This window comes from Macaca nemestrina, chromosome 6 (genome assembly GCF_043159975.1).
Source record: "Macaca nemestrina isolate mMacNem1 chromosome 6, mMacNem.hap1, whole genome shotgun sequence".
NCBI classification, from domain to species: Eukaryota; Metazoa; Chordata; class Mammalia; order Primates; family Cercopithecidae; genus Macaca; species Macaca nemestrina.
Genome location: NC_092130.1, coordinates 77,111,236 through 77,131,095, shown reverse-complemented (window position 1 = coordinate 77,131,095; position 19,860 = coordinate 77,111,236). Strand labels below are relative to the sequence as shown.

At 37.2% G+C, this 19,860-nt stretch overlaps 1 long non-coding RNA gene across 1 annotated transcript; it reads right to left on the bottom strand.

Moving 5' to 3' along the window:
* Nucleotides 1-479: 479 nt before the first annotated feature.
* On the bottom strand, nucleotides 480-5,006 carry LOC105471074 (uncharacterized). The gene is made up of 3 exons (XR_980953.3): nucleotides 4,923-5,006; nucleotides 3,270-3,353; nucleotides 480-519 (listed from the first exon to the last, which is right to left on the bottom strand). It is a non-coding gene; the product is annotated as an uncharacterized lncRNA (long non-coding RNA).
* Between the last annotated feature and the right edge of the window lie 14,854 nt (nucleotides 5,007-19,860).

Here is a 19,860-nt window from a genome sequence, read left to right as displayed (position 1 = left end):
ACACAGGGACAGCATTACATGGAACAGGACTTGTTGTGCATACATCCGTGTTTATTCTTGACACTAAGAACACTCATTCTAGAAACTGAGGGATAAGTAATAAGATCCAATTATCTACCCAGATAGAGAGTAACAAAAGTACCCATGATCCAAAGTAACTTTTTAAGCCCTAAATTATGTAACTTTGACTAGAGAATACAATCTGTAGTTCTAAGCTACACACTTAACTCTTCCAGTGGATTTTACTTAGGTTAATATTCAATAAGTTTGTATTCTCTCAGTATGAATTAATTGACTTGGGAATTTCCTTTGGAAGCATGTTTAAAGAAAATCAGCTTACATAAGTTTTTCAGGAGAATATACATAAATACAAATAATTAAGAATGTGCTCTTTTAAAATCTTATTACACAGTTGGTTAGAAACAAAGATAAATCTTCCATGGGCTTAAGGTGAGTCTGACCAGGCATTATCTCAGATGTCAGATGTCATCTGCTTTCATCAATGAATTCCTGGCAGACCTGTAAAAAACATGTAGAATGAGTGATGTCCCAAAACAGAAAGGTCATATTTCTTTGTTTCCAGTGCTAAATTCTCCAGAGTATCTGGATGAGCTGGCTTTTGGCAGCTTGCATGACTGGCAATTTTTCTTTTAATACCTGCAGGCTTTAACCTTCAGGTCACTCAAGTTAATGTTGTAGAAGGGTTAGAGAAAAGTATTCTGAAGTAGAGAACAGATGGGAAAAGGGCAGAAAACGTTTGAGGGAAATGGACCAATCAGAGTGTCTAATTGTATGGAAATGATGGTATACTTTTCAATAGTTGATGAATTTGCTTTTTCATTTACTGTGCTTCTTTATTTTTCATCAGTAAATGCCAATTTTTATTCTGCTGATAGAGAAAAGCAGCATTACTTTCCAATGGGGTAGCCAGGTCAGGTTTTATGGTTCCTAAAATGACACCATGCAGTAAACTTACCTGCGTTTATGGATAGAAATAATTTGTTTCGTGGCTGAGACTGCAAGAATTTGGGCCAGTGGGAAGAAAGGAGGAGGTAGTGTTGGATGTGTCAAGTGGAAAGTCTCAAAGAGTAGCAGAGGAGAATAATTGATCAGCAAAGACTGGGTGTAAGGCAGGGACCTGAACCTGGGACCGAGGTGTGGGTACCAAGAGATCCACCATCCTTCTAGTACACATAAGCTGTCATCTTTGAGCACATAGATGCCTTTCCTGGAAGCTTTCATTAAAATTCTAGGCAGTACAGTGGGTCCAGAAGGAGCATTTAAAAGAAGCAAAACAAATAGAAAACTAAGTCGATAGTAGGAAAACAATTCCTGAAGCAATCAGTGGTAGGACGAGGATGAGGGATGAAAGGAAAGAACTTCTTAAAAGCAACTTTCCTTTTCGGAGAGGATAAAAAAAGAGACAGGCGTTAGGGCAGTGGGGAGGAGTGTTAGCTATTGCACATCAGTGGAGTAAAAGGCTTTAGAAGAAGATGAGAGCCTTATTTGCATATTTACTGGAAATGTGTCAAGAAGAGTGAGAGCATCTCTGTATGCAAAACTTCACCCAAAATAGATAATCTGAGTGAAGGAAATATTATCAAGGGAGCTAGCCTGCCTATTGACATTTATTTAACTCTTTCAGAAGAAAATACACTTTGGCAAGAGGTTTTTTTGGGGAAAAGAATGTATCTAATTTCCAAACACAAGAAAAGGCAACAGATTCAAAGCCAAGGCGTATTCTTAGATTGAACTTTCATAGTGCCTTAATTTAGTCAGCTGGAAAAAGGCTTCTTTGAAGTATAAAATTATTTAAATTTTCTAAAAGCTTTTCATTTTGGTTTTAAATCTGGAACTTATTGTAAAGTTGCCCTTCTATTAATTAGTGATGGTGAATATATTACTGAGAAGACTTATTGTTGGATAGAGTGGTGAACTTGTCCCTATATACTTAGCAAGTAGTGCTATTCCCTTAGCAAGTCATGGGGCCAAAGATGTGGGGGCATTTTTGACAAAAATATGAATGACAGTGCCCTAGATCTATATAAATCACTAGGGACACAGCTCAAAATTTATTGTTGAATAAAAAAGCAAGTGGCAGAAGGATATGTACAGTGTGCTATTTCTGGATACATATAAGTAAAAAAAATTGAAAGAAAATTATGTATATTGTGCTACTGGTTGCATGGTGTGGAGGAGTTGCCTGTGGGACAGAAAATAAAGAGGAGAAATGAGAAACGAGGTTGGTGGTTGTTAAAGAAAATTTCAATTCTTTCCTTCCCTTTCCTTCCTCCCTTCCTTCCTTAAATGAATGCATGCATGAATTTCTTATGCAGTTTTATTTAAAATTATACATGTCTATGTTCTAGGGGAAAAGATCATTAACTGAAACTATATTTGTATGTATGTGTATATATTCTATCTATATATAATATATATTAAAGTTCAGTGTATTAAAATGCCAGTATTATATCTCTGATCTTCTATTTCTCTATCAGCCATTCCTTAGAAGAAAATCATGATTTAAAAACAAAAAAAGAAACCCAACCCATATTTTAGCAATCAGGGCAAGAATAAGGATTGGAAACACTTTGGGTAGGGAATTAAAGGTAATAAGAAAAACACATAAAGGGACAAATGGTGTAGGAGAAGACTGAGTGGAGAGAATATAGGCAAAAAGAGCCATATGGGACAGTCAAAAGCATATACATATACCTCCAGGCACACCAACTGCAGTATTAAGTAAGTCAACCCAGTTGGTCAGTATCTGGTAGTAAAACAAATCATTTGAAACCTGTGGATTTAAAAAAAGTTTAATTTGAACCATATAAGTGTCATAAAAATTCATTAGGCTGAAGTGTGAGAAAATGAATCTATAACATTGGGTAGACCTGAAGCATGTATATCATAAATTTGACTAAAACATTCTCCTTTGTGTCTGTGTTTTGTTTTAAAAGAGGGGCCAGAGAAGACACTGGCTTTGAGAGGGTGGGAACATGATCCACTAAGAAAGGCTTTGATCTGTGAACACAGACTTCAGCATTACAGGGACAGATACTCCTTTCTGGTTAAAAGGCAGCTTTTGTCTGGAAAGTTGCCCTCTAGCAATACACAGGCCAAAGCAAAAGATATTAATAGGACTGCTGTGGGCATGAATCTATCTTTCCTATAACTGATTGGTCTGTAATCTCATGCTATCCTGGGTCTTATAAATGAAACTATGTAAGTGAGACCATATAAGTGGAAAGTTGGTATGGCAGGGAACATACCTGTTGGATCACATTTCATTCTTTGGTTTTGCATTTCCATGCTCTTCCTATTTCTTTTGGAATCTTTTTCATCTAATCTTAAAGCTACAAATGAAAATAGGTTAGCATTTGTAAATTATCTTGGAGACCTCATCCACTTTGCACTTTAACTGGTCATTTAATTTCAGTGACTAATAAATAAATTGATCTTAGATGTAGAACTGGGGGAGTTAGGGATAAGAAAAGACATACTCCTAAGTAAGGGAAGGAACTAATGGGTTTTGGTGAGAAAATAACCTTGGGTGCTTCAATGCCTCCTGCAGGAGGCATCCACCTCAGGTGGGTTTTGCATTGGTGTCCTTGAGCCCCTCCTTCACTGTAAAAGCTGAGCAGATATTCTGCTGAATAGAGCAGAAATAGAACTCCTCATGGAGAGTAGTAACCAAGCTGAATAAATCATGGTTTCAGAGCCTCACCTGACTTTTTTTTTTTTTTTTTTTTTTCAGTAGAAATTTGTGCTCCTCTAATGGAAGGGTTTTGGAATACAAGGGCATATATAATTTTCTGAAAACAATTAGATCTCTGTAATACAGGCACGTCTAACAATAAATATAAATTCTTTGGCAAAAACAAATATGAAGTTTTATTGATAAATTGATGATTGCACAAGAACTCTAGGCCATACTGACTTTAATAAAACATTAAGTGGCTTAATTAAATCATTAATTCCACCCTTAGTTCCATTTTTCAAAAAGCACTCAATATAAAAATAAAATGGTTTCCTTTTTTAGCTGCTTCTCTTTCCTCTATAATTCATTAAGATGAGTCTATAGATTGGCTTATTGCTATTCTGTTATGAAGCAGTGGCTGCCATTTCAAGAATATAGCACTTTAAGCAGGATACAAGGAGGTATTGATCTGAAGGTGACATCTTCCTTCACTTTTCATAAAAGGGTTTTTTATTCCAGAAAAATCTATAAAATGTGTATGAATGCAGAGGTTTATGTCACAACATTATTATAATACTAAAATAATTGTTAGCTTGTTCCTCCGATCTGTGGGGAAAACTTCTCGAAAGGTATGTGAGCAATCTAAAATGCGTATAATGGTAGTTACAATATATTAGCTTTTAAAATTAATTTTTATTTTATGAAAGTAATATATGGCAAAAATTTTTAAAATCAGGCTTACAATGGAAAGTAATAATCTACCTTACCTTCCCTATACTTCAGTTTCACTCTCCAGAGGCAGTCATTTCTTTGAGTATATATCTTTATATTTTAAAATAATCTGTCTTAGCCTAGATCCTCCAAAAATAGTTAAACTCAAGAATCAGTGTTTTCATACTTTACTTGTGTGGCATAAGCCCAGGAAGGTGAAGGTAAGGAAAAAGGGAAGTCAGGCAACAAAAACACAAAGTAATGCCATGTAATATGTCACCATTGGAGATTAGCAATCACATCACCTCCACATGTGAACTTCTCCACATGGGCTGTGATGAGGAACCCTCTCCCAAAATACTGTGGGGATGGGAAAAAGGAAGGATAATTGATCTGTTTGGCTTCCTCCTGTCTCCTTTTTCCCTTAAGTCAGAGTTCACTCCATGGGACATTCACTCTTTCATATGTAGGTATCATGTCATCTGACCCCTGGTGGTCACTGGGGAAGACCTACCCCACTTCCTGTGATGTGGCATTCCACTGAAGTCCAGGAGTGGAAGGGTGACCCAGTATGAATGCGCTTCGCATGTTGGTGTGGGCCATATCAGGTGGTGGACTTCGTTGTAACTCCAGTCATTTGGGGAACTTGACAAAATGGTGGAGGTGAGGATGGTGGTTCAGCCTGTGGGGAGATAATACCTTCAGAAAAGAGATGGTGGGGTAATAGAAGGGATTGTACAATATACATGCTATGTTTTATTCCCTGATTTACCAATTTATGACATTAAATATTAAAGTCTTGATATTGGCTAATGAGTGTTTAACTCTCTTACACTTTCTTTTCATTCCTACTCCATTGTAGTTATATAACAATTTTGTTTTAAGTAATAGTCAATGTTTGCATTATTATGACTACATAAGTTGTTATTGCTAAGACAAGTAATGAATATAATTATAACTTCTTATACAACTTTCATTTGGATATAATTATAATTTCTTATACAACTTTCATTTTTTGCTAACTACCACATTTTTATTTGCATTGTTTTCTAAGTACTTGTTCTATTATTTTTCATTACAACTGCCAATCTACTTATTTTTCCTTAATCTTTACACATTTCAGACAGTCTATGAATTCCATTTTTTTTTCTCCAGATCTCTTACTCGGAGCCCTCGGTCCTAACTGCTTTAATATAGGCAGAATGCTTTTTTTTTTTTACATACAACGATGTGGAATCCTTGTTTTCTGGATCTCATGTTTTACTTTTTCTTGGTTAACTTCCTTGTTTTGTTTAAGTACAGTCCACAGTGGTTACTTAAGCTAAATGTGAAAGACCCTTCCAGTGCCCCTCCCTAATCAGTTTTCGTCTTGCCTTGGTAAAATGGAGGGTGACAATTCACTGACTCCTTGCAGTCATATTAGGGTCATTGACTAGTTCCAGCTAGTGGGCCCTGAGTAGAAGAGACCTGTGCCTGTTATAGGCCAAAGCAATTTCTTTTCCCATGAAGGAAGCCTTGTGTTGAGAAGGTCACAGATCAAAAACAAGCCTGGATTGCCAGATTGCCATGGGAGACATTTGCCCTGGAGCGTCTCCTGGATTCACACAACTTCTGAGCATGTGAGAGAGAAACTTGATTAACAGTAAGCATTTGGCATAGTTTGTAACCTGGCCTCTCCTGATTAAGAAATACAGTTTTGAGTTATTTTAGTCTGAAAACATTGTTATTCTGTCCTTACAGAACAGAATAACATTGATTGGATATAGAATTCTAGATTATAGAGAGATCCAATTCTAATTCTTATTCTCTTTTTGTATGTAACCTAGCTTTGCTTACTGGAAGCTTTTAGGGTTCTGTTATTTTCCTTTTTTTGAGATGGAGTCTTGCTGTGTTGCCCAGGCTGAAGTGTAGTGTGGCGATCTCAGCTCATTGCAACCTCCGCCTCCTGGGTTTAGGTGATTCTCCTGCTTCAGCCTCCTCAGTAGCTGGGGTTACAGGCACCCACCACCCTGCCCAGCTAATTTTTTGTATTTTTAGTAGAGATGGAGTTTTGCCATGTTGGCCAGGCTGGTCTCAAACTCCTGACCTCTAGTGATCTGCCCACTTTGGCCTCCCAAAGAACTGGGATTACAGCAGCGAGCCACCGTGCCCAGCCAAGGGTTCTTTTCTTATCTCTTGTGTTCAAAAAGTTCACCATGTTGCATCATGGTGCAGATCTTTCTGTTCCCTTTTTTTTTTTTTTTTTTGTCTTTTATTTCATTGTGTTGGACACTATGAGGGTCAATTTAGAGATCTGTATCATTTGTCATCTCTGTTAAAATTTGTATTGTATCTTTGATTTTCCTTATTTTTTCTTTTTGTAATTTTTATTAGTTGGATATTATATAGTCTGGAATTACTCTCCTTTTTCATCATATTTTCTCTTATTTTATATTTCCTTTATCTTTTTGTTCTACTTTGTAGAAGAAATCCTGAATTTTGTCTTTCAATTTTTCTACTGGATTTTAAAATTTAATTCATTCCATGTTTACTCATGAGTCTTTTGTTTATATTTTATAGAATCCTATTTTTAATGATTTATGTATATTTGAATTGTTCCTCCCTGTATTGCCTCTATTTTTTCTGAGTTCTTTTGTCTTTGTTTTTTGTTTTTAAACCTTTCATTTTGGAAGTTTTCCTAAATATCTGGTACTTTGTTGTCCAATCATTCAAGTATTATGCACTAAGGTGCCAATCAGAACCTATGTGCCTGGGAGGTACTTTTTTTGGTGATAGTGTACGTCCAAATATCTGTAGATCTGTGATACCATTCACGTGCCCCTGGGAAGATTCCCCTAATCACCTACCTCCTGAAGTACAAGCCTGATTGCCAGCCTTTTTTGAAAACAGCACAAGGAGGAACTCCCACTTATAAGTATGAAGACCTTGCCTCAGTTCTCCAGATGCCCAAGTCTGGAGACTCCCTGGTTCAGTTTCTCAGATAACAAACGTCTGGCTTTCTATGGTGGGAAGAGAAGATGGTTACTTGGTTGTAAACAATGAAAGAAAGATGTGCCCATGGAAGGGTGGAATGAAATGTGTTATTGGGGCAAAAGAAGGGGGAAGAAGATGTCTGCAGAGAAGGATGGGTCACAGGTGTGTGTGGCAGGGGAAGTTGGAACCTAGATGGGGTGAGAAGAGCATCCATACAGAGCATAGCCCTGCATGAAAACTGAATCTCTGCAAGATGAGGAGGTTGTTCTCTAGGAGGGCTTTGTACCTCAGGATGTTGGAACCCAGTGGATGAGAGGGCCTTCACATTGGATTGGGAAGGATCATTTTCTGACATGGAATATTAGAGTCTGGGTTGGGTGAGGAAGGTTTCCGTGTGGTAAAAGATGTTGAATTAGTGTCCTAGGGATGCTGTAACAAATTACCACAAACTTGACTAAAACAATTTAAATTAACTTTTTCACAGGTCTAGAGATCAGAAGTTAAAAATTAGTTTCACTGAGTTAAAAATCAAGGTGTCATCAGGGCTTTGTTCCTTCTTGGAAGCTCTGGGGAAGGATCAATTTCCAAATTTTTTTCATTTTCTAGAGGCTGATGCAGTCCTTGGCTTGTGGCCCTGCATCACTCTTCTGTTTTTTTTTTTTTTTTTGTCACATCTCCTTTTCTGATGCTGGTGCTCCTGCCTGTTTCTTATAAGGTCCCTTGTGATATTGGGCCAGCCTGGATAGTCCAGGATAATTTTTCCATCCCAAAAGCCTTAACTACATCTGTAAGGCTGTTCCTCTTCTTCTTTAAAAGCAAAACAAAACATAAGGTGGTATTTACAGGTTCCAGAGATTAGAATGTGAATAACCATTAGGGGGACATTTAAAACCTACCACTGATATATACAGAAATATAAATGTTCATGTACACACACAGGCACAGGTTCAATAGCTCCGCCTGCTGAGAAGGCCTGGGAGGAGCAACACCCCAATACCAAGAAATACAACCAGTGACTAGGTCTTGGCTTCCACTGTATTTTGGATTTTAGAGGAGGTATATTCAGGGACATATTTTTAAACTTGCCTTAATTGGGCTTCACAGGGTAGAGTGTAACCTTGAGCAGGGTGGCTATCTGTAGCTGGGGCACTCCCTGAAGTGTGTGACAGCTGACAGTACTCTTAATTTACAAAAGGAATCAGGTTTTGGTTTTTTTTTTTTTTTTTTTTTTTTTTTGAGAAACGGCTGATTCCAGGACTGGGGAGGGAAAGTACAGTCAGTCTGGAACATGTTTTTATGCCAGAAAGTAAAGAAGCTCTCAAGGAATGATATGGCCGTATCAAACAGACACAGAAGACAGTTTAAAGGAACTCCCACTGACCAAATTTGAGGTCATTTGAACATCAAAATAAGTAGATAGATTATAATCTATTGAATAAAACCAGAAACCACTAATCCATATTGACATACATAACAAATTGAAAATTTGAACTATTTACATAGTTCAAAAGGACCTCTGCACAATCTATTAGTTACAGGGGAATAAAGAATAACTTTGCATGGAAAAGCCTGGCAGACTTTACCTTAATCAAGTGATCAAAGTGTACATAAGTCATAGAGACCATATGCCACCTGACAGGAAGTGAAGAGAATACAGCCGCACATCTGTGATATTTTAAATCTAATTATCAGAATAACCCAAATTGAGGATATTGTGATGCAATAACTGACCTGTAAGCCTCAAAAGTTCCCAGTTAGTGAAAGTCAAGAAACTGTTCCAGACAGAAGACTAAAGAGATAACAATTAAATACAATGTGTGGTTCTGAGGTACATCCTATAAAGGACATTAATGGGACAATTGGTGAATGGGATCTGAGGATTAGTTGGTGGTAATATATCAGTGTTAACTTCTTGATTTTGTTGGTTGCACTGTGATTGAATAGTAAAGCATTCTTGTTTTTGGAAATACATATTAATGTATTTAAGTGTGATGAGTGTCATCCCGGCAACTTAAATTATCCAGAAATAAATTTCTTTTTATAGGACTTGTAACTTTTATGTAAATTTGAGATTGTTTTAAAAAATTATAGTTGCCTCCCTGGTTTTTGCCAACCAGCTTATAGCATTGCTTCTAGATTGATTATTGATCTTCTCTTAGGGTGAAGGTAAGTGTCTAAGAAGGCTAAAGTGCAAAACGGAGGAATAAAAATTTATGGGGAATATTTCATTGCCTCCTACCCACCCTGACAAGTGTGTCCCCAAGGTTGACATTTTTTCTAATCAGTCTTTCTCATTTCAGCTCCTCTAAATCCTCAGCGTTGAAACTATAAGCCACTGATCTGCTTTCTGATATTTTATCCCCAGTGCCAGCCTAGTGCCAGGCACATAGGACACTTGATGGACACTTAAAGAATTAATTAGTGGTGTCCTCTGGAAATGAAGTTAGCAACAACAAAGTCCTAGAAAATAACTTCGTTCAACCATCAATTAACATTTTTCATTAATATGAGAACTCAGCAGCACAAGAAGTTTTTGTTTGTTTTGCTTTGTGTTATTTTTATTGAGATAATTCTATTTATGACTCCTCCATCTGCACACATTTTCCTGAACAATCTCAGGCAATTAGCTTCCTGGAATATTGCTGTGTGGGAAGTTCCTCTATTCCATATTTTCTTACTCTTACCTGCTATAGTTACCATCTCTTGAGAATTTATGGAAGAAGATACTTCTTCAATTTATTTTCAACATGTGACTCCAGATTAAGGGACTTTTCTTGGGTCTTCATAAGAAGAATCCTAGTACCCAATATTAAAATTCTAATATCAGCTAACACCTGATTCCTATGTGCCAATCATTTTGCCAAGCCTTTTAAGGTACCAGTTCATTAATCCTTACCACAAGTTTATGAGATAGGTACCATTTTTTACGTACCTTTTGTAGCTGAAGAGACAGATATAGTCTGAGCTTCTAACAACCACTCCCAAATCTTCACGGCAAAAGCGGGCTGCCAAGGAGCTGCGCTCTGGCCCCCATGAGAGAGCTGCCTGTCCAATTAAAGCCGCTTTCCACCTATCAGCTTGAAAATCAATCTTTCAACAGGAATACTCCTGCTCTGCTACCTTCCCACTTACTCAGTCCCAAATTCAGGTCTTGTATTTGTGTATCTGATTGACAGAAAAATCGTATCTGGAACCCAAGCTGCTAGGAAGTCTGGGAAATAACTTCTGTAGTGTAGATCTGTGTTATGGGAAGGAATACAAAAAGGACTTTGGAACAGATATAGAACAGGCTAATCCTCAGTATGTCATGGAGTGAACTTCACTTTTGGGATTGCTTTATGTTGATGTATGCCTACAGCAAATTTGCAAATGCATCCTGGAGTAAGAATCACTTCAGTGTCAGCCTCTGAGTTCACACAGCCCTTACACTGATTGCTTTTAGTATGCCTATCTGAATGAAATGTGTTTCAACAATTCTATGAGCCCACTTTCTCTTGTTCTCTTAAGAGTTCTGGTAGTTTCCAACGTGAATAGTATGTTTCATTGATTTCTGGTTTAGTTTTTATACAGTCACAGATTTCCTAATTTCTCAGTCACCTTGAAAGTGGAGCCTTCCATCTCTCAGCTTCTTAGTGATACAAAGACTGTGAGGCACAGTACTCAATTTCCAGCCAAGACTTCTTGGAGAAGAAAACTCATGTTTCCATTGCTGTTTGTTTTTTTCTCAGTACTGTATGGAAGCTACAACTTGGCATTTTCCAATAGAAATATGCTGTGATCCATGTATGAAAATTAAAATTTTCTGGTAGCTACATTAAAAAACTAAAAAGGAACAAGTAGGCTTATTTTAATATATTTTATTTAATCCAATATATTCAGTATCTTATTTTAGCATGTACCCAGTAAAAATTATTACTGAAATATTTTACAGTTTTGTGGCACTAAGTCTTCTAAATCTAGTATATATTTTACTCTACCAGCACTTCACAAACCACATTTCAAGTGCATGATAGCCACATGTGTCCAGAGATTACCTTATTGGACAGCGCTACTGTAACTAGAGAGATAATTACTGACTTTGGTTCAGAATGTGATGGTCACATATGTTTAGGTATGCATTGTCTTGTTTCCCTGTAATGCAGAGGTCTGTGAAAGGGGAATGAATCTATTAACATCACTTCTTTTGGTGATGTGGACATGTGGCAGGAAGCTGGTGGCACCACCATGCCTTTATTCTGCCCTAAGTGTTTTTGGCCTTTTAAAGCATACATGGCTGAAATGTTCTAGCTAAGGATAAATTTATGACCTATATGATCTAGCCTCCACTTCTTAGTACCAGCTACCCTGGGAACCTTATTTCTTTCAAAGACATCCTTAGTTGGGCTGGATTTTGATGCAGTAATTATGAAGTACTTCTTTTCCATTGCTCTATGGTGGTGAAATGGTGAAACTTTCAGACCCTTGGTATGGTGGGCCCAAAATTTTCTTTCTTCCTAGATAAAATAGTCCTTCATGATCTTTTGTTCCTCTTTTATGGAACAGAAGGTCATTTTCACTAGAACTAGGCATTTACTATTTGTCACATTCCCTGACTGCATTGTGTTAACTTGTCATATCTCCTGTCACTGATGTCCTGTGCAAGCACAACAAGCTTGCCATTTGGGGCCAGGAGAAATCTATTCTACCCAAAATTTCTAGTGTCATCTTGTTCTTTCTTATTAGTGTCATTATGGGAAGCTCTCAATACAATGGTCAGTGGTCTTTAGGTTTTAGGAAAATTAACATTTGAATACCTTATATGAAGGGATACAGCCATTCCTGTGGCATAATTCTTACCTCTGGTGACCTGGTTATTATGCCTTTGGGGATACATTTTCTTTAAACACATCAGGAACTCCGCATCTTATGACTGAGCTCTCAGTCTGCCAAGGTTCAACCTACGGTTCTGTGTCAATTAACTGACTTCAGTTTTTCAGGAGAGACTAGAAGGGAACCTAATACTTTTCTCTGGGTCCCCATTGTTTCTATTCTCTATTTTCTACTTTTACTGAAGTTCTTGCCATGGTACTGGCTTCCCAAAGTAAATCTTTGCCAGTCAGCTCACTTTCTATGCTATACAGGAGCTGTTGTCTCAAATTCCATTTTTCTCAGGTAACCTCTAGACAACAAGATCTTTCAGGTTGCAACAGAGCAGTTTATTTATCTTGAAAATGAGAGTAAAAATAATCACCCATTTCACTCCTTTTGAAAAGGATGAAAACTTCAAATGAGTTGGTTACTTTGAACCTTTTCCTTCTTGTTCTATCACATTCACCTGTAAATGGACAGGCAGTTTCTTTCTGGGTCATTGTTGGTAATCATTTCACAGGATTTATTTTTAAGGTAATTTTAAGGCAGTTTTAAGATAAAGCTCTTTAGAGTCAGGCTGGGTATTTATTTTTCTTTTTATCTTTTTTTTTTAATGATCTCAGTGAGTCATTTACTTTTTAAATTCTTGTTTCAGTACAAACCAAGAGTTTTACTATATGGCAAGAGAGTATTGAATGTTCTTTGCATAGGAACACCATTGACTTATAATTTTAGGACTTATGCTTTGTGTTATTCTTGTATTGGCAGATAATTTTTTTAAAAAGGCACCAATACATGATATTTTTTTGAGAAAAAACAGCAGGGTTTTAGGGGTACGAGTTAAGGCTTTGGAAGAGGACAAAACTAACTAGATCATGAAGATGTTTAGCCTATTAAAAGACCCATTACCACTGGCAATAATCAACTGACCTATTGATGTTTTAACCAATGTGTATGAGAAAAAAAAAATAAATCCTGCATAGTTTTATCAGGTGGCTACATGTATTTTATTTGGTTTCTGAAGCATTCTGAGTTTGAAGCAGAATATGATGGAACAATAATCTTATTTGTCATGACATGTTTGTTCATTCTCAGTGAAAAGCCAGAAATTTTACCCCTCTAGCAATCCATTGATTAGCACCTATATCTTCTTTAGCTGTACTGACACACACATGATTCTAAGCCACTCCTTTGTTTGCAACCAGGCCTAAGCAGTTCCTGAAGTAAAATGCCACAGTTACGCACAGAAAAATGTGCTGCCAGGGAAAAGAAGAACTTCCAATTGTTAATGATACTTATCGCTTCAGGACTGTAGGAGAAGGGGACCTCCATCATTGCTAGTGCATTTCAAGGGATTTTTGTCCATTTAAAACTCCGTCATGGAATTTTAAAATGTGTTATCTCAGGGCTTGAAAATGTCTAATAAAGTTTTTTTTTAAGATGATAAACATATACATGTACACAAATTCCTCTCAAAAAATAAAGATGTTCTCATGAGAATAAGGAAAAAGAATCGCTGAAAACAATATCAGTATTTTTTGTGGATCTCAGTGAGTCATTTTTTGTGGAAACTTATAAATAACTAATTCACAATAAATATAATGTTGAAAAAACTAGAGCTGTATGTAAGTATATTGGTCCAATTACTATCAGATTTCACATGCAATTAACATTCCAGAGAAAGGTGAGAGAAGCTAGAACAAAAAGTCCATGTGAAAGTAGAGCAAAGCTACTGGGTCACATTACCTCACCTTGCTGCAAAAACCAGAGTGAAATTCCCAACAAATACATCCTAAATTATTTTACAGCATAGAAAAATATAACATGGATCATTTAAAGATAAAGTCATAATTACAGTGACTATAATAGAATGAATTCACTGAGCAAAACAATTTATGTCTACAAGTTGAAACTGATGAAGCATGAAGGACAAATATGTATAATCAGTTGGAAAAATCTGAGAGGGTGATTTTAACAAAATAAAGGATTTGGTGTGGTTCAATGGCATTTACCCAAGAGGGTTCCTGTTTCAAACTCACACTCACAATGTAACACTTCATTGCTTTTCTGCTGAATCAACACAGTAACGGAACTCTACAAAAGGTCAAGTTTTGAATCCAGTGTTATTTGAACAATGTCCACTTTATCTTGTTTTCTATTTATAATTTTAATTACAGATAACTATACCTTCTTTGTAATCTCAAACTAATTTGTAGTTTATTGTGTAACATAGTAACCTTTTAAATATATGGGGTAATTGATTCTACTGTTATGAGCCCAGTAAAAATAATAGTTTCTCGAGAACTGTTGCTTAAAGTAGTTTTGAAATCTATTTTGGGCTGTGTCTACCTAGTGCAAAAATAAAGGTGAGGACTAAATATCTGAAAAGCCAAATGACTTGTTGCAGATAATACAGTCAGTTGGTGTCAGAGCTGGAAACAGTGTTATGGGCTACAGCTTAGTAGTGGTGGGTAGTGACTGCTTTTGCTATGAGTAATAAAATTCTTTGTCTCTGACATAGGAACTTTGTGTCTTCTTCAAGCAGCCACAGAATTGTGGCAAGCTAGCTCATTAAATTGTATAGTTACTTTGAGAATTCTTTGGCTTCTAGGTCTTCTCTACATCTATATATTTAAACCTATGTTAAGTAGGATAAAATCCCAACAGTTGGCTTCCTAAAATCTCAATTTTTTTTGGAAATGCAACCCTTCCTTCCCTATACTATACACTATACTCCAAAAAACAAACATAGTGTTAGGGCTGCAGAGCTCCCAGGGTTTATTTATGTGTATGTGTGTGTGTGTATAGTATGACCTCACCTTCTTGGTCACAAGTAATTGGTCTTTCAGTTTGTTGGAATTGGGATTGAAAGAGAGAAATTATTCTCACAAGGACCTGAACCTGGACCTGAGAACATATAAACTTGAAGCTATCAGCTAAAATCATGTTACTCCATGTGGATGAGGAAACAGAGAATACTAGTTTGTGAATTATTCATAAAGTGACATATGTCCCACTTTGCCTGGGACATTCTCTGCTTACATCTGTTGTCCCAGTATAATTATTAATAGTGTCTTCTCTCAAAGTGTTCTGATTTAGAAGCAAAATTATATGGTCACCCTAATCACTCAAGATTCTTTGATGGCAAATGATAGTAGTTCAACTTGAAGAGCAGCTGCATAGGTATCAATCTGGGTCTCACCATCCAAGCCAAGAGACTCAACTTGTAAGAATTTGGAAAGAGTGGATTGACAGCATCTACTTCTGTGAGGGAGAAAGTCCCTTGGAACTACGAAGGCTTCTATTTTTCATGTTTGATAAAGGGGAATCTCCCTTTTTGAGATTGGTTCTCCCATAAGTGTTACTGGGTAGGCCCTTGCTGTTGTTACTCATCTTATGCAGAGTAACTGACCCTAACATGATGATCCTAGATATGATTGCTACAAAGGTTTTCCTACCCTATTCTCTGGCCATAGGTTTTATGAATATGCACGTTAAGCAGCCTTCATGTGTGGATGCTGATAAGAGGTGACTGTCACTGGGATTTAACCCATTTATGCCTAGTGCTCCATTATTGGAATGCTAAATTTGTGGGAGTTATTTATATCCTGCTCAAGGTCATCATCAAGGTCTGATTTTTCACACAAAAATTTGCAACTTCCAGCATAAATGGGTTAAGACTCATGATTCACATACTCATGCTCTATAGCAACTAAAGTCAACTTGCAGGGAGAAAGAATGAAGCAGATGCACAAAGAATAATAGAGCAGAGAGAGAAGATACTGTGAGTTTCTTCTCATGCTCCAGTCACTGCTCAGGCTGCCCCTGATGTATATGCCACCATTTCTTCATAATTATAATATATTTAGGCTCAAGTTCTCCCTAAAAGCTTTCTACAATTTTTTATCCTTAAAGTTCTATTACAATTAGAATATAAACTCAAAATTAGCAGATTCAAATTCCATCTGTGATCATATCAGTAACTATAACTGAAATTTATTTATGATTCTACTAGATAAATATTTAAAGCTTAGTGTATGTTGTACATTGTGCTAGCTTCAAGACATAGATTAAGCAGGATAGACACATTCCTAACTCCCTGAAGATATCAAACCAATAATTACAAATGCCAAGATCCTTCCTAGTCTGCTTCAAAAGGTTGATCAAATAGCCCACTAGCATATTTAAAACTAGTATATTCAAAAGTTTGTGCATCCTGAGTATTCCTCTACTTTGGGCTAATATCCTGTGAAGAGTCACTGAAATAAAAATTCTCTTAAGAATGGATTCCATTTTTAAAAGACAGATTTGGGGACACATGAAAGGATATTTATTCACCCAAATATACATACATAAAATGGCATATATAAGATGTACGTTTATTATAACAGAATGATTACTTTAAAAAAATTGCTTGACATGTTGCTGAAATGAGTTTTACATGGTTGTTGGGCAAACTCAGATGGAAAACACAATTCTACATTAGCTAAATCTCTATGGAGAAAGTGGGTTTTTTCCCTCAAAAATTGAGGGGATAAAAATTGTTCCAAACCCAAGAATAAGTTGGGAGGGGATTTGGAGACAAGGAGCCATTGAGAAAATTTTCTCAGGCTGAGTAGGTGAGACACAAAAGAAAATAGATGGATTGCTTTTAGTGTTCCCTTCTTAAGGAAAGAAATAATTGTGTTGTTTGATATTTATTCATTTATCCTCATAGAACATAATTCTACTAAGAAACCCAAACACCAAACAGTTGAGGGATTTTCCTTCTAATCTGCACGTTAAGTCAATAGATGAGGCAGAACAAGAATTGGAGTTGCACCAGTACTACTTAGGCCCTGCAGGGACCTTCTGAGAACATTTTGGATTTAGGATAGGGCTTCTAGGAATACTGATGGAAAATCTTCCAAGTTTACCAAGGAGTTGGGCTAGCAGAATTTTGACAGCCATAGGCTGTGGATTCTAAATGGCAAGATTATGTGACATTTGACCCAGAAAGTCTGAAACTACACTTGGCCCTCTCTATTAGGTCCTCTTAAGACAGAAACCCTGATGGATCTCTCCTCCATCCTTTCTACCAACAGACAGTGAGGTGAAAGAGACGAGATGTATTCCTTCCAAAGCTGTACACGGTGATGAGAGGTCTGTATATAGACTGATAAATCCTTGCTAATGATATTGAAAATAGAGTTCAGTGGGGCCACACACTCTCTCAGAGCTTTCCATACACCATTCTTTTAATTCGTGTAAGAGTATGAGGCTGGTACTATAATTACCCTCACCGATGGATGAGGAAACTAAAGTAAGGAAAGTTAAAGTACCCTGCCCAAGGTCACAGACAGGAAGTGGCAGAGCTAAAATCTGAACTCGGATACTCTGGCTTTTTTTTTCTGACTCTCCTTAATGGTAGTAGGCTGGTAGCAGCCAGTAACTGTGGCCCACAGTAGGTGTTCAATGAACATTTATTGGCTAACTGATTACTGGGCTCATCGGGAGATCTCCTTGATATGACAAAAGGCTAGCCCTAAAACTGCAGTCAGATGCTGCAAATGTAGAAGGTTGGTTTTGTATCTGTAGGAGATGGGAACTTTATGGATTTTGGAAAATGTTCTTAAATTAGAACTAAAAAGTTATATTTTGGGGTCACATATCTCTTTGAATATCATATAAAAGCTAAGAATCCTCTCAACATAAAAATGCTCACTCATAAACTTTATGCATAATGTTCAAGACTGTTTTGATCTCTAGAACCGTCCAGGAACAGAAACAGTAGTTTTGTGGGAGTGACTCTGAACTTTGAATGTTGATACCTTTTACTTTTTTTTTTTTTTTTTTTTTGAGACAGAGTCTCACTCTGTCACCTAGGCTGGAGTGCAGTGGTGTGATCTTGGCTCTCTGCAACCTCCACCTCCCAGGTTCAAGCGATTCTCTTGCCTCAGCCTCCCGAATAGGTGGGACTCCAGGTGCATGCAACAATGCCCAGCTAATTTTTGTGTTTTTTGGTAGAGATGGGATTTCACTATGTTGAACAGGCTGGTCTTGAACTCCTGACCTCGTGATCCTCCTGCCTCAACCTCCCAAAATATGCTGGGATTACAGGCGTGAGCCATTGCACCTGGCCAATACCTTTCAATTTTAAGTGATTTATATGGATGCTTGATTCAGAGAAAACTGTATTCACATTTTCTGAGGTAGTTGCTTTTGTTTTTCTCCTTCAAGGGAAAGCTCTGCCAATGTTACAGTTAGTTGTGGTCGCTGACTGGCTGCCTGGTAACGGGACAGTTTGTGCATTCCATGGCCAGGGTCCAGAAAGGCAGAGCACACCTCTGGGGAGCGGATGTGTGAACCCCAGGTTTCTGACATGAACATTACTGATGTTGCCCCTGCTGAAAGACCTCATTATTATCATGGCAAATACTGGGAGAACAAAGGGACCATTTTCAGAACAGAGGGCTATCTGTTATTGTTAGTTGAATATTTTCTGGTTATGATATTAAGTTGGTCAGAGTATGACAGCATGCCTTTTTTGGCATCAGTTCATTTTGGCAGCTTCTCTTAATACATGAACTGAGTAGCACAACCTTACACACTCACAAGCCTCTATCTGAGTTGTGGTGAACAACAGCCGCAAGCTGTAGCCATCTTTTTGAGGACTTCAGTCTTTTTGGTGGGGCAGAGCTGCAAAGTATAGGGGAAAATAACATGCATTTCTGTATCTTTTGCACATTTAAGATTCTGGAAAAGGATATAATATGAATTAACATGAAGTCCTTCCATGAGATTGTAGAAATACAAGCAAGATTTATTGCTGGAATCGATGTGTGTCAGTTCTTAGCTAAAGACTGAAAGTATTTGACAACTTTGGGTTGGGTAATCAGTGGTTTCATGATCTCTGAAACCATACTACATTGTTTTGAGTGCAATAAGGACTCTGAGTGCAATGAAGACACTGGATGGAGTGATGAAGACCTGAATTCAGTTTTGGTTCTGCCATTAACAACCTATTTCATCTTCAATAGACAATTACCTCCTTGAGCCTCTTCTGAAAAGAAGAGGGGTTGAGCTATGAGATCCTTGCAAGGTTTCAAACACAGTACTATTATTTTATAAAAAGACAAGATTTCAGTTTTGTGAGTGTGTGAGTTTCTCCAGAGCACTTGAATCTTTCAGCTGAACTCCTTGAAATCTGTGATTCATGTTTCATTAGTGAGGCCATGAGACTTCCAAGTACATCACAACATATTGGATACACACAGAGATTGTTCCACTGAGAAATGAAACCAATGGTTAGGGTTTCTTTTGAATTTCTCTGTATTTTATTTTCAGGATCAAGAGAAGAGTATTCTTTTATTTTTAGTTTGCACTGTGATAGAAATTCAGGTAGTACGTAAGACTCATGTCTTTGAGTTTTCTTCTCTAAATTCAGCCTAATTCTTTATTTTATTATTTCTAGCAATAGCTATTATTTTCTTTCATCTGGGAAGTCTTGGGAGGAACTTGGGCCAGTTGATCGTAAAATGGCTTGAGAGGGATGGCCGGGCGTGGTGGCTCACACCTGCAATCCCAGCACTTTGGGAGGCAGTGGCGGGTGGATCACGAGGTCAAGAGATCGAGACCGTCCTGGCTAATAT